The sequence below is a fragment of the Oncorhynchus mykiss genome, chromosome 11 (assembly GCF_057628025.1).
Source record: "Oncorhynchus mykiss isolate SJ-2025 chromosome 11, ASM5762802v1, whole genome shotgun sequence".
Taxonomy (NCBI): domain Eukaryota; kingdom Metazoa; phylum Chordata; class Actinopteri; order Salmoniformes; family Salmonidae; genus Oncorhynchus; species Oncorhynchus mykiss.
The window spans coordinates 51381065-51394409 of record NC_143032.1 but is presented as its reverse complement, the minus strand read 5'-3'; positions in this window follow the sequence as shown (position 1 = coordinate 51394409).

The following is a 13345-nucleotide window of genomic DNA, read 5'->3' as shown; positions in this document are numbered from 1 at the left end:
AAGGTTGAGGGTTCACCTACCACCATGGACGAGCTCACTCACTCTCCCTGCCTGTTTCATTACACTACGGTCAGAGCCGGCTGCAGACAATGATTCGCAAGGGGGAAATCACATTTTCAACATTTGATTCCATATTTATGAATATATAAAAAAAACATGCAACAAATTTTCCACCAACAGCTTTCTGTGCCAATGCATCACACAACCAATAAACAAAGCATACCTACTTCAGACACTTCAATATCATGGTTTGCGTTTTCAACACCACTATAAAAAGACTATGTCAATCTTGACAAACAGAAAATACATCCCTCCCTACCTTGTAGGCCTACCCAGCATCAAAGGCTTGGCATGACAATGTCTGAATGTCATTCAACCGTTTGGTGTTTTGCAATGATGTGTCCTTCCATTCATCAAATGGCCTTCTGCATAGTCTGGATTGATTTATTAATTTTATTTGCTGGATTGCATTGTGGTCCCTATTTTTTTTACATAAATACATATAAAATTACATACAGTTGAAGTCAGAAGTTTACATACACCTTAGCCAAATACATTTACACTCAGTTTTTCACAATTCCTGACATTTAATCCAAGTAAAAATTCCCTGTTTTAGGTCAGTTAAAATAAAGTGGTGATCCTAAGAATGTGAAATGTCAGAATAATAATAGAGAGAATTATTTTTTCTGAGGTCTTGGCTGATTTCTTTTGATTTTCCCATGATGTCAAGCAAAGAGGCACTGAGTTTGAAGGTAAGCCTTGAAATACATCCACAGGTGCACCTCCAATTGACTCAAATTACGTCAATTAGCCTATCAGAAGCTTCTAAAGCCATGACATAATTTTCTGGAATTTTCCAAGCTGTTACAAGGCAAAGTCAACTTAGTGTATGTAAACTTCTGACCCACTGGAATTGTGATACAGTGAATTATAAGTGATATAATCTGTCTGTAAACAATTGGGAAAATTACTTGTGTCATGCACAAAGTAGATGTCCTAACCGACTTCCCAAAACTATAGTTTGTTAAACAAGAAATGTGTGGAGTAGTTGAAAAACAAGTTTTAATGACTCCGACCTAAGTGTATGTAAACTTCCGACTTCAACTGTAGATAGATATAGACACATTACAGAGAAAACAAATGCTTGACCTCCAGATGAGTGTGAAGGGGGAGTTTAAACACAATTTTTACAAGATTGTTTGGTTGGTAGCTTATTCATTAGATGTTTGGGGCTGCTGGTGAACCATGATGTGCAGGTATAATCACAGTGAAACTGGACTAACGCACTAGCCAGAGTCTTTAGGATGTCTATAGCTAGGTTTTCATCCCATTGGCTACAGATTTTCATGTGAATATTCTAAAATCTGAATTAAAAACAACATGCACATTTTCCCATAAGAGTTGTGTTTCCATCTAATTGACTTTTTTCAACTCTAGGCCTACAATTGATTTTGTCACGACAAATGTTGTATAGGTATAGCAAATGTGCCCACTCGGGTATTGGCACGTGCGCTCCAGCCAACAGTTTTCAGATACAGTGCGGGTATAGCCTACAATATACAATGATATTATTATGGACAAAAGTGCAAGATTATTTTTATCTGTCAAATGGCAGCCAAGCATTGATCATCATGTCAGCAGAATAAGACCCTTGATATTTATTGAAAGGAGCATCCAAGGTCATCACCGTGCACTTTCACCACACTGTGAAGTTCATCTTAATTTATTTAATTTGTAGCCTAATAAACTGCATGCTTTCCCATGATGTCATGACATTTTTAATCCGACATGTACCAAAAGGTTGGATGTAAACCTGGTTAATGTCAAACCATTTTGAGACTGCTGGAATTATATTTTGGACAAACGTGCTCATGCCTACAGAATACTTTTGAAGTAGCCTAATCAGATCAAAACATTGTGACTGGTTGTGTTTAAGTCACATATAAAAGATAATACATTTCAAAAGTGAAATTATAAATATTTAGGCTATATTGAAGCACAGGGTTCAAGGGGGCATGAGGAACAGCCTCTCGGATTGGAGAGGAGGCAGAGTGTTCGTTAAACTTTTCTGAATAGCTGGGCCTGCCGGAAGCATATGTCGCCACATTATTATAGGATGACTTGGGAGAATGATGATCTGCAACAGACAGTGCATCCCAGTATCAGAAGTAGAAATACAGCCAGACTGGCCTGCTACTGTGCCATTCTATACCTTATAAATTGTCGAGAGTAGTCCCACAATGGTTCCAAATGGAATGAAACATTTAAATCAAAGGCCCGTTGCGCCATTATTCAAATGGCATTTTCACCTAGAGTAGAATTTTGTACTCACTTAGTGTTGTAGGCTACTCTAGGTAGGATAATTGTATTGTCCCTAAACAAGATCAATAGGGGAGCTTTTTTGAGCTGCGTGTCTCATGTCTTCACTGTTCTTTCATGTGCAGTGATCAAATCAAATCAAATGCTTACTTACAAGCCCTTAACCAACTATTCAGTTCAAGAAATAGAGTTAAGAAAATATTTACTAAATGAAAGAACGTACAAAATAATCTTCAAAGTAAAACAATAAAATAACAATAACTAGGCTATCTACCAGGGGTACAGGTACCGAGTCAATTTGCGGGGTACAGGTTAGGTTAAGTAATTTGTACATGTAGGTAGCGGTAAAGGGGGGGGGGGGTCAATGTAAATAGTCCGGGTGGCCATTTGATTAATTGTTCAGCAGTCTTATGGTTTGTTAAGCTGTTAATTAGCCTTTTGGATCTACACTTGGCGCCCTGGTACCGCTTGCCATCCAGTAGCAGAGAGAACAGTTTATGACTTGGGTGACTGGAGTCTTTGACAATTTTTAAGATCTTTCTCTGAAACCGCCTAGTATATAGGTCCTAGATGGCAGGAAGCTTGGCCCCAGTGATGTACTAGGCTGTACGCACTACCCTCTATAGCGCCTTACGGTCGGATGCCGAGCAGTTGCTATACCAGGCGGTGATACAACCGGTCAGGATGCTCTTGATGGTGCAGCTGTATAACTTTTTGAGGATCTGGGGACCCATGCCAAATCTTTTCACTCTCCTGAAGGGGAAAAGGTGTTGTTGTGCCCTCTTTACGACTGTCTTGGTGTGTTTGGTCCATGATAGTTTGTTGATGACGTGAGCACCAAGGAACTTTAAACTCTCAACCCGCTCCATTACAGCCCTGTCAATGTTAATGGGGGCGTGTTTGGCCCTCCTTTTCCTGTAGTCCACGATAAGCTCCTTTGTCTTGCTCACATTGAGGGAGAGGTTGTTGTCCTGGCACCACACTGCCACATGTCTGACCTCCTCCCTATAGGCTGTCTCATCGTTGTCGGTGATCAGGCCTACCACTGTTGTGTCGTCAGCAAACTTAATGACGGTGTTGGGGTCATGCTTGGCCACACAGTCGTGGGTGAACAGGGAGTACAGGAGGGGACTAAGCACGCACCCCTGAAGGGCCCCCGTGTTGAGGATCAGCGTGGCAGACATGTTGTTGCCTAGCCTTACCACCTGGGTGGCGGCCCATCAGGAAGTCCAGGATCTAGTTGCAGAGGGAGGTGTTTAGTCCCAGGGTCCTAAGCTTAGTGATGAGCTTTGTGGGCACTAGGGTGTTGAACGCTGAGCTGTAGTCAATGAACAGCATTCTCACATAGGTGTTCCTTTTGTCCAAGTGGGAAAGGGCAGTGTGGAGTCCGATTGAGATTGCACCATCTGTGGATCTGTTGGGGCGGTAAGCGAATTGGAGTGGGTCTAGGGTTTCTGGGATGATGGTGTTGATATGAGCCATGACCAGCCTTTCAAAGCACTTCATGGCTACCAACGTGAGTGCTACGGGGCGGTAGTCATTTAGGCAGGTTATCTTCGCTTTCTTGGGCACAGGGACTATGGTTGTCTGCTTGAAACATGTAGCTATTACGGACTCAGTCAGGGAGAGGTTGAAAATGTCAGTGAAGACACTTGCCAGTTGGTCCGCACATGCTCTGAGAACATGTCCTGGTAATCTGTCTGGTCCCGCGGCCTTGTGAATGTTGACCTGTTTAAAGATCTTTCTCACATCGGCTACAGATAGTGTGATCACACAGTCGTCCGGAACAGCTGGTGCTCTCATGCATGCTTCAGTGTTGATTGACTCGAAGCGAGCCTAAAAGGCATTTAGCTCGTCTGATAGTCTCACGTCACTGTGCAGCTCGTGGATGGGTTTCCCTTTGTAGTCTGTAATAGTTTGCAAGCCCTACCGCATCCAAAGAGCGTCGGAGCCGGTGTAGTAGGGTTCAATCTTAGTCCTGTATTGAAGCTTTGCCTGTTTGATGGTTCATCTGATGGTATAGCAGGATTTCTTATAAGCGTCTGGATTAGTGTCTCGCTCCTTGAAAGCTGCAGCTTTAGCCTTTAGCTCGGTGCGGATGTTGCCTGTAATCCATGGCTTCTGGTTGGCATATGTATGTATAGTCACTGTGGGGACGACGTCGTCGATGCACTTATTAATGTAGCCAGTGATTGGAACATTTTCCAGTCTGTGCTAGCAAAACAGTCCTGTAGCATAGCATCTGCTTTGACTGACCACTTCCGTATTGAGCGAGTCACTGGTACTTCCTGCTTTAGTTTTTGCTTGGAAGCAGGAAAAAGGAGGATAGAATTATGGTCAGATTTGCCAAATGGAGGGCGAGGGAGAGCTTTATATGTGTCTCTGTGTGTGGAGTAAAGGTGGTCTCAAGTTTTTTTCCTCTGGTTGCACATGTGACATGCTGGTAGAAATGAGGTAAAATGGTAAAAAGTTTGCCTCCATTAAAGTGACCCGGCCACTAGGGGCGCCACTTCTGGATGAGCATTTTCTTGCTTGCTTATGGCCTTAAACAGCTTGTTGAGTATGGTCTTAGTGCCAGCATCGTTTTTTATATCCTTCACGTCGGACTCATTAAAGAAAAAACTTTGTCCAGTTAGAGGTGAGTAATCGCTGTTCTTATATCCAGAAGCTCTTTTCGGTCATAAGAGACGGTAGCAGCAACATTATTTACAAAATAAGTTAAGAACAATGTGAAAAAACACACAAAATAGCACAGTTGGTTAGGAGCCCATAAAATGGCAGCCACCCTCTCCAGCGCCATTGTAAGAATGCATCTGGCCTCTCCGCTGCCTCTCAGCTATTGCTATTTGTTCTTGTGGATTCATATTGAAATGTATGCAGCTTTGAATGATTTTATATGTGTGATATGACTGCTAGTTAGCCTATTGCAGATCTGGACAAATTAGATGGAAGGATAGACAGTTAGACTGGTAGACTATATTGATCTGTGGTATAGTAAAATTTAGTGCGGAGAAAAGCGTAGTGCATAAGGAAAGTAACAAAACAGCTTGATATAGGGGATGGGGCAAGCAAGCAGATGAGGAAATGTGGCTAGGATGGAAGCAATTATATTGTACCTGCGGAGTGAATTTAAACCAGGTAAAAAACGCACTACCCTCCCCTGTGCACCCCCCAAAAAAACATACAACCCTCCCCAAAGCAACAAAAAAAAGTTTGACAGCGCTCCCCAATTTTGGAACCCTTGCATAGGAGGGCCTTGCATAGCAGAGAACCAGTATTCTATAGGGGACAGTTATCAAGTTTTTAGGTTCATTTGTTTCACAGTCACACAAGTTAACCTTCAGAAACGGATCACGCCATGTTGAGACTGGATGCCAGGGTGTCATAGCTCAAGCTCATTGCCACCATATGTGGTTTCAGGGACATTTTTCCAACAACCTTTTGGATTATGTGTCATTCACAACTTGTGATGGACAGTTGGGTGTAATAGGACAAGGGTGCTTTTAGAGCACATTGTGAGCATCCATCCTTATTTACAGATAACACCTGCTGCTTGACTCAAGGACATGTATTTACACAGAACTTCCATGGAGTGAATTAGCGGTCAGATAACAGGTTATGCATAGGGAAATGGACAAGTCGGCCAATAAAGTCTCTTATTTTCGTGGCCTGGAAAATTAGGCAAATATTTATAAAGAACAGTCATTGGGTGTTGGCCCTAAAGACTGCCAACACTTTGCATATCCGCCCTGAAATTATTGTTGGCAAAACAGTCAGCCACTCTTATTTTACAATGAGGTCAAATCCAGCACCAAACTAATATAAGTTTCACAAGTAGACCGGCTCCTAAAATGTAATCTGTTTCCCATTGACTATATAAAAATATATATATTTATATCTCGGGAAATCAGTTAACAACAAATTCTTATTTACAAAGACAGCCTACCCCGGCCAAACCTGTGCCAATTGTGTACCGTCCTGTGGGACTCCCAGTCACGGACGGTTGTTCAACAGCCTGGAATTGAACCGGGGTCTGTAGTGACACCTCTAGCACTGAGATGCTGTGCCTTAGACCGCTGCGCCACTCAGGATCCCACATTTTCACTATCACCATGACTTCAATGTAATTTGGTTTGCCAATAGGTTACATCCTGCTAAAATGCTGTTTGAACAGTATTGGAGGCTACAGACTGAGCTAATATGATGTATAACTTTTCCCATGGACTATAATCAATGGGCATCTTTTGTCTGAATACAGGGAATGGCATGCAAAAGGTTGTTGCATGCCAATCCTTGTATTCAGACAAAAGATGCCCATTGATTATAGTCCATGGGAAAAGTTATACATCATATTATTAGATGTTGCTTGTTAACAAAAAGGAACTTACTTGGGTGTACTCTAAAATGCTACTAAAGTGTTACTTCAATGTACTAATAAGTAAGTACTATAACAATCGGGCCATGCTGGAGGGGGGTGGCATCTGTTCAAACAAGAGAAGCGAAAAATACTGAAGCAAAATCACCAGGGAAGAATGATAATAGGCAAGTAATGCAGCAACATTGTTTCTAGGGGGAAAAAACGATTTGGTTAGTGAAGCGAAAACTGATTTTATTTGTAGATGCTCCTAAGAGGGGATCCCGAGTAGCGCAGTGGTCTAAGGCACTGCACCTCAGTGCTAGCGGCATAACAACAGACCCTGGTTTGATTCCTGGCTGTATCACAACCGGCCGTGATTGGGAGTCGCACAATTGGTCCAGCGTCATCTGGATTAGGGTTTGGCCAGAGTAGGCCGTCAATTGTAAATAAGAATTTGTTCTTAACTGACTTGGCTAGTTAAATAAATAAAAATTGACGGCCCATGCACACAACACTATTTGATCATATTGGGAACAAAAACTTTTGGGTGCAAGGGACAATATCCTTTGTGCACTCTAAAAGGGTCCAGTGTGCAAATAAGGCAACCATTCATACATACCAGGACAAGGAGACTTTTAATTAGAAGGTAAAACATTTTGAATAAATGATTCTAATCTAACCTGTCTGGGTATCTGTTTTCCCCACATATCATTCATTGTTTTCTCACAAGTTCCTGTCCTAGAAGCAAGAAAGTGTGCCCATAGCGCTTGGTTTGCACTTTGGAGGCAGTACCTGTAGCACAACAGTGAAGCTTTTCTCAGACAAAACATGAGATGTCAAATGCAATTGATTGATAATGTCCCAGCACTTCTACAGTTGAAGTCGGAAGTTTACATACACCTTAGCCAAATACATTTAAACTCAGTTTTTCACAATTCCTGACATTTAATCAGAGTAGAAATTCCCTGTCTTAGGTCAGTTAGGATCACCACTTTATTTTAAGAATGTGAAATGTCAGAATAATAGTAGAGAGAATGATTTATTTCATATTTTATTTATTTTGAAATATTTGGCTAAGGTGTATGTAAACTTCCGACTTCAACTGTAGATGTGGTCTTCGTATTCCCAACTTTGAGTGGAAAACTTTGCAACAAGACTAAGAGGATGCAATGCAACTTTTTGAAGTGTAAACAGAAATGAAAATCCACTAATTGAAGATTATAAAAATGTAAATAAAATACAAAACAGAAATGTCTTATATCTTCATCTTATTGCACACAATTTGAGGAGAAGCCTGACAGTACCTCACCTTTTTTATTGTTTTACTTCTCTGCAGATTTCTGAAATCTACGAATTGCAGATGATTATAAAGAAAAAAACGAATGTTGTCCTGTTGCTTTGGTTCCCAAGTTGTTGGGACATTTTTGGAAATGCACACTCGATTGTCAACACCCAACATCAAATGGAACAAGATATACAATGGAATATATTAAAAAATATGATATAGCCATAGAATAATATTTCCACACACACCCAAGAGTTAGTTACAAAGTTTACATCATGCAAGGAGTACTAATGTTAAAGTACACTGACAACTCCACCTTTACAATCCGACTTTGAAGTTCAAGTATGTCACAGTGCCAAAGTTTGTACATGTAAATAGTGTTTGTTTTTTGGGAGTATGTCGGACAAATAATCCTGAGATCCTTTTCGATTCCATATATTTACTTCTCTTATGGATCTGCCAAATGGCAAGGCTCCAGGGAGAGTCGGACCATGGTCAACGCAACTATTTGGAGGCATCATCCAGGTGATCACAACTTCCAAACGTGTCATATTTCAGTCAATATAAATCCATGACACAAGTGATGAAATCGTTTCCCAACTAGAAATGCTTGAGATTACAACATAGGGAGAATTTATTTTACGCCTCTTCAAAACCTTAAAATCTGACAGTGACGGTTAACAAACCTCAGGGTTCAAACAAGCCCATTTCAAACTTATTTTCATATTTTGAATACGTTAATACTTTTTCTAGTCCTTTCATATACTGTATACAGTACAGTCTTGGTAAGGTCTATTTATTATCAAGTGTTCTGAATCACATACCACATTTCTCAGAGGACAGTAACATGATGGTATGATGGAAGATGGTACAATAACCTAAAGATGTCAAGGAAAGTAGGCAGGCTTTGTCAAAGGGAAAACTCCTTGTGAGATGGTCCTGGAGCCAAGAGGACATATTTGCCAAAGAAGTTCAAATATGTCAAATAAAATTAAATTGTATTGGTCACATACACACGGTTAGCAAATGTTATTGCGAGTGCAGCGAAATGCTTGTGCTCCTAGTTCCAACAGTGCAGCAATATCTAACAAGTAATATCTAACAATTCCACAACAAATACCTAATACACACACAAATCTAAGTAAAGGAATGGAATAAAAATATATAAATATTTGGATGAGTAATGTCCGAGCAGCATAGGCTAAAATGCAATAGATAGTATAGAATACCTATACATATGAGATGAGTAATGAAAGATATGTAAACATTATTAAAGTGACTGGTGTTCCATTTATTAAAGTGACCAATGATTTCAAGTCTGTACATAAACAGCCATCACTAGCGCAGAGGCTGCTGCCTAACAGTCTGATGGCCTTGAGATAGAAGCTGTTTTTCAGTCTCTCGGTTCCAGCTTTGATGCACCTGTACTGATCTCACCTTCTGGATGGTAGAGGGGTGAACAGGCAGTGGTTCGGGTGGTTGTTGTCCTTGATGTTCTTTTTGGTCTTCCTGTGACATCAGGTGCTGTGGCTATCCTGGAGAGCAGGTAGTTTGCCCCCGGTGATGCGTTGTGCAGACCGCACCACCCTCTGTTCTGGTAGTCTGGCTGAAACAAAGTTCATAACCTTTCTGTGACAGCTTAGGCCTGTTGGAGCTGTTTCACAGTTGGCCGACAAGGTCAAAATGCTGTCAGAGGCATTTACTAAAGGCTGGGTCTTCCACAGTCCATAAATCCATGAAGTGGAATTTCACTGGCCTAACAAATGGTGCCTTGTTGATGGAATCGGATGCTGATGACACTGAGGATTTGTCATTCAAGAGGCTGTGATGTTGTTCAACAGTGTTGACCTCAGTCCTGTGACACAGCAGGAGGAATACATGGCGCAAGAAGGAATGAAAACTCTGAAGACCCAAAGTACACGACAGGCCAAACTTACAATGTTAAACAACCCTTTCTTTTCCCACTGGGCACACAGTGGTTGTACAAACGTTGTTTCAACATAATGTCAATGAAATTACGTTGAACCAACGGAATAATGTTGAATTGACATCTGTGCCCAGTAAGTAAGCACTCTTTTGTCAGAATAATAAAAAATACAAATAAATACCACAATCTAGTGGTCAAAACAGTAAGGCTGTATGTGATGATTTTGCTCTTATTTTGTATGTGTTAAGGTTTAATTTATAGTCAATCATGCTGTACAACATTGGAGTGCACAGTCCATATTTAAATATGGGCTAAATAAACAATGAACATATGTAAATATAACTAAACAACCATATTAAGGGTCTCTGGATTTATATTTGTGACATCGCATAAGAACTGCCGATTTAGCGCTAAAACAGTTACCTTAGTATCCACATAACGAACAAACTTTCGATACTGGAATTATTTAAGGGTCGAAGGGCAAGACTCGTTTTACTGTTCAATACATGGACATTTGACAAAACAAGGACACGTAAAGACTGATAAAACATTTTTAAAAATGGACCAATGGAGATCAGAAAGATGTTGCCTGCCTACCCTCGGTAATGTGGATGTGCTGCTAGCTTGCCCGTTACATCTCTCACACAAACGTTAGCTAAAGATTGTCGCTAGCTATTGTGGGAGTACCTCAGGATTTAATGGTCAACGTTGGTCCAAATGTTGACGGTCGACCATTAGAGTTAACGGTAGCCCATAGGCCGGCAGATGGCGACATTGCGTCGTTTCATTTGACCAATATGACTGACAATCTGACTCAATATCGCCAGCTGTCGGCCTTTGGGCTAAGTTTACGGTTAAGTCCTTAGCTACTCCCACCTTAGCTAGCTAACGTTAAAAGACAGCACTGTGTTGCATTTGTTATGGTGATTACAGTCATACTTTAATATCTGGCTGACATATTTTGTCATATGTTTAATTGACTTAGTTGGCCCAGCGTTGTACGGGTTAGGGGAGGGTTTGACCGGGGTAGGCCGTAAATAAAGGTTACAAATAAAAATGGGTTTAATTGACAAATAATTGAAGACCTTCCACAACCCACTCTCGCTGGAGCTTCCAAATGTGGGCAATGTGAAAGTAATCACCGTTTAGCTTTTACCCCACAGGGACAAGGAAAAATGTATTGAGATATTCAATGGGCTATCATCGTTAAGTAACATAGTAGATACAAAGCATTGAAGCGTTTAACTGCAGGGCACTCCCACATATGAAGGAATGTGCCTACCTGATGTAGGGACAGTGAACAGTTGGGAGATGGGGCCAATTTCATCGTAAAACGTTTCCTTGGTGTTAAATACAGTCTGTGAACAAATGTAAAAGTTATAAATGGCTAGTTCGGATTACGGGATGCCATATTCTGTTCCAGTTAAAGGGTTGTACAGATTCAGTTAGAGCTGCGGACCATACTTTTTTAATGGCTAGCTCAGAATTTGAGCATTCCAAAAGTTATTTCTGGAGATCAGTTATTTTGTGAGCCCAGATAATTCATTTATAAATCCCATCATTGGATGGTTCTGTAGTTGGGATGTCCTACATCTCTCTCTGATAAAACACAAAGGAAGTGCTTCTCAAAATAGCAGGCTTGCTTCTCTAAGCAAAATGCTCTGCAGCAGGCACACAGGATGTGGCTGCAGTGGAGCACAAACTCAAACAGCATCCTCTGGCTCTGTACCCACATTAAGAGCATGGCATGCCCCCAGAGGTGAGTGGCAGGTAGATAACAAGACTAATTAGCGATGTCATCACATTGAAGATAAAAGATGCCTCCTCCTTTTTGCAATAAGACATAAAGGGCATCTTTCCAAACACATTGAAAGGGTTTTAGTCCAACTGAATGCTTAATCTGTGTCCGAGAAACCAGACCCTAAAATATACATCAGATGGTTCACGCACAAACAATTCTGAATTCTAAAAGTAATCAACTCTTACGCTGTTGTTACGGCATGACTTTGTTTTGCTTACTTGTAACAACACAATTGAATGTACTACTTACTGTTTGTCCTTCATCCGATAGTTGTTTGATCAGGTTGTGTCCTGGGGCCGGATAAGTGTGTGAACAGAGCTTCTGCAGTGACTTCACCAGACGACTGCACTGAGCTGTGTGAAACCATCATACAGGAATCCGAGTCAGAGGAGGAAGTGAGAGAGAGAGACCATCTGTCACTGCAATGTCATTTCCAGAGAAGTTTGTTTTGGGGCAAACTCTTCATTACTAGGGTATAAGCTGTACATCTAGTGCAGGACCGGTTCCTGGCATAAGCGACATAAGCGATTGCTTAGGGCGTCCGGCCACAAGGGGACCTGTCATGCCAAATAGTGTCCACCTGCCAAAGTGTCCCCCCTGCGTCACAGTGGGAATCCCATTGTGATGCAGTGGGGGACACTCTTTGGCATGTATTATTTAGCATGACAGGCCCCTGACCAAAAATAACTCAGTCGGGATCTCGACTTACTATTGAGAGTAAGATTAGTCTTGCCATCTATCTTAATGTGTAGTAATCATTGCCGAATATCAACCGGACATGCAGGGCATGTGCCCTGACCTTTAGTCATTGTCACTCAGATATCATATCAACATGGCATAAGTCATTGCAAAATGTGTAAAATTGCAGGAAAATGGGGCCATGAAAATGTTTTGCCGTGAGGTGGGGGCCCCCTCAACCAAAACTCACTTAGGGCCTGTCATGCCAAAAATTGTCCCGCAGAGGGGGACACTATTTGGCATGACAGGTCCCCAAAAGGCTAGAGCCGGCCCTGATCTACTGGTATAAGTACTGGTGATGTAGGATATGGAGCCAACAGTCTGTGCTGTTAACCCTTTTCTTTTTTTTGCTAAAGGATGGACGATTCCTGCCCAAAGAGCTGCAAGCAAAACAGATCAGTGCCAAGGAAGACCAGATAATCAATGTCAAACGACTGTGTTCCACATCTCAAGAGGAGGACATCAAGAAAGTCAAGCTTTTCTGTGACTGGGTCGCCTCATTGGTAAGCACAGCGAACACAAACCTTCCATGACCATAAAGAAGGTGAGGAGGACTGCGTACATAAACACAGGAAGTAGGGATTCTGAGGGTGTTGCAGCACCCCCTGAATTATTTATATATTTTTTCCTTCACTGAAGTAGTGCCCTGGGCCTTTACGAGTCCTGTATTAGCAGACCAATATAGCAGTCTGTATTTTTTTTCTTGTTTCCTGCCTATGTAAAAAAATATATATATATATAATAATAATGCTCATGTTCAACAGAGCAAACCAGGAACTAAAAGCCCCAAATATGGAGCATGGTTCCTAGATGCTAAAACATGGAAGTAAAGAGATGCTGATGAACCATTACGAGACCCCAATATCATCCCTGAGGACATTGAGTTTCCACCAGAACCAAGTGAAATGGTGGGTCTTT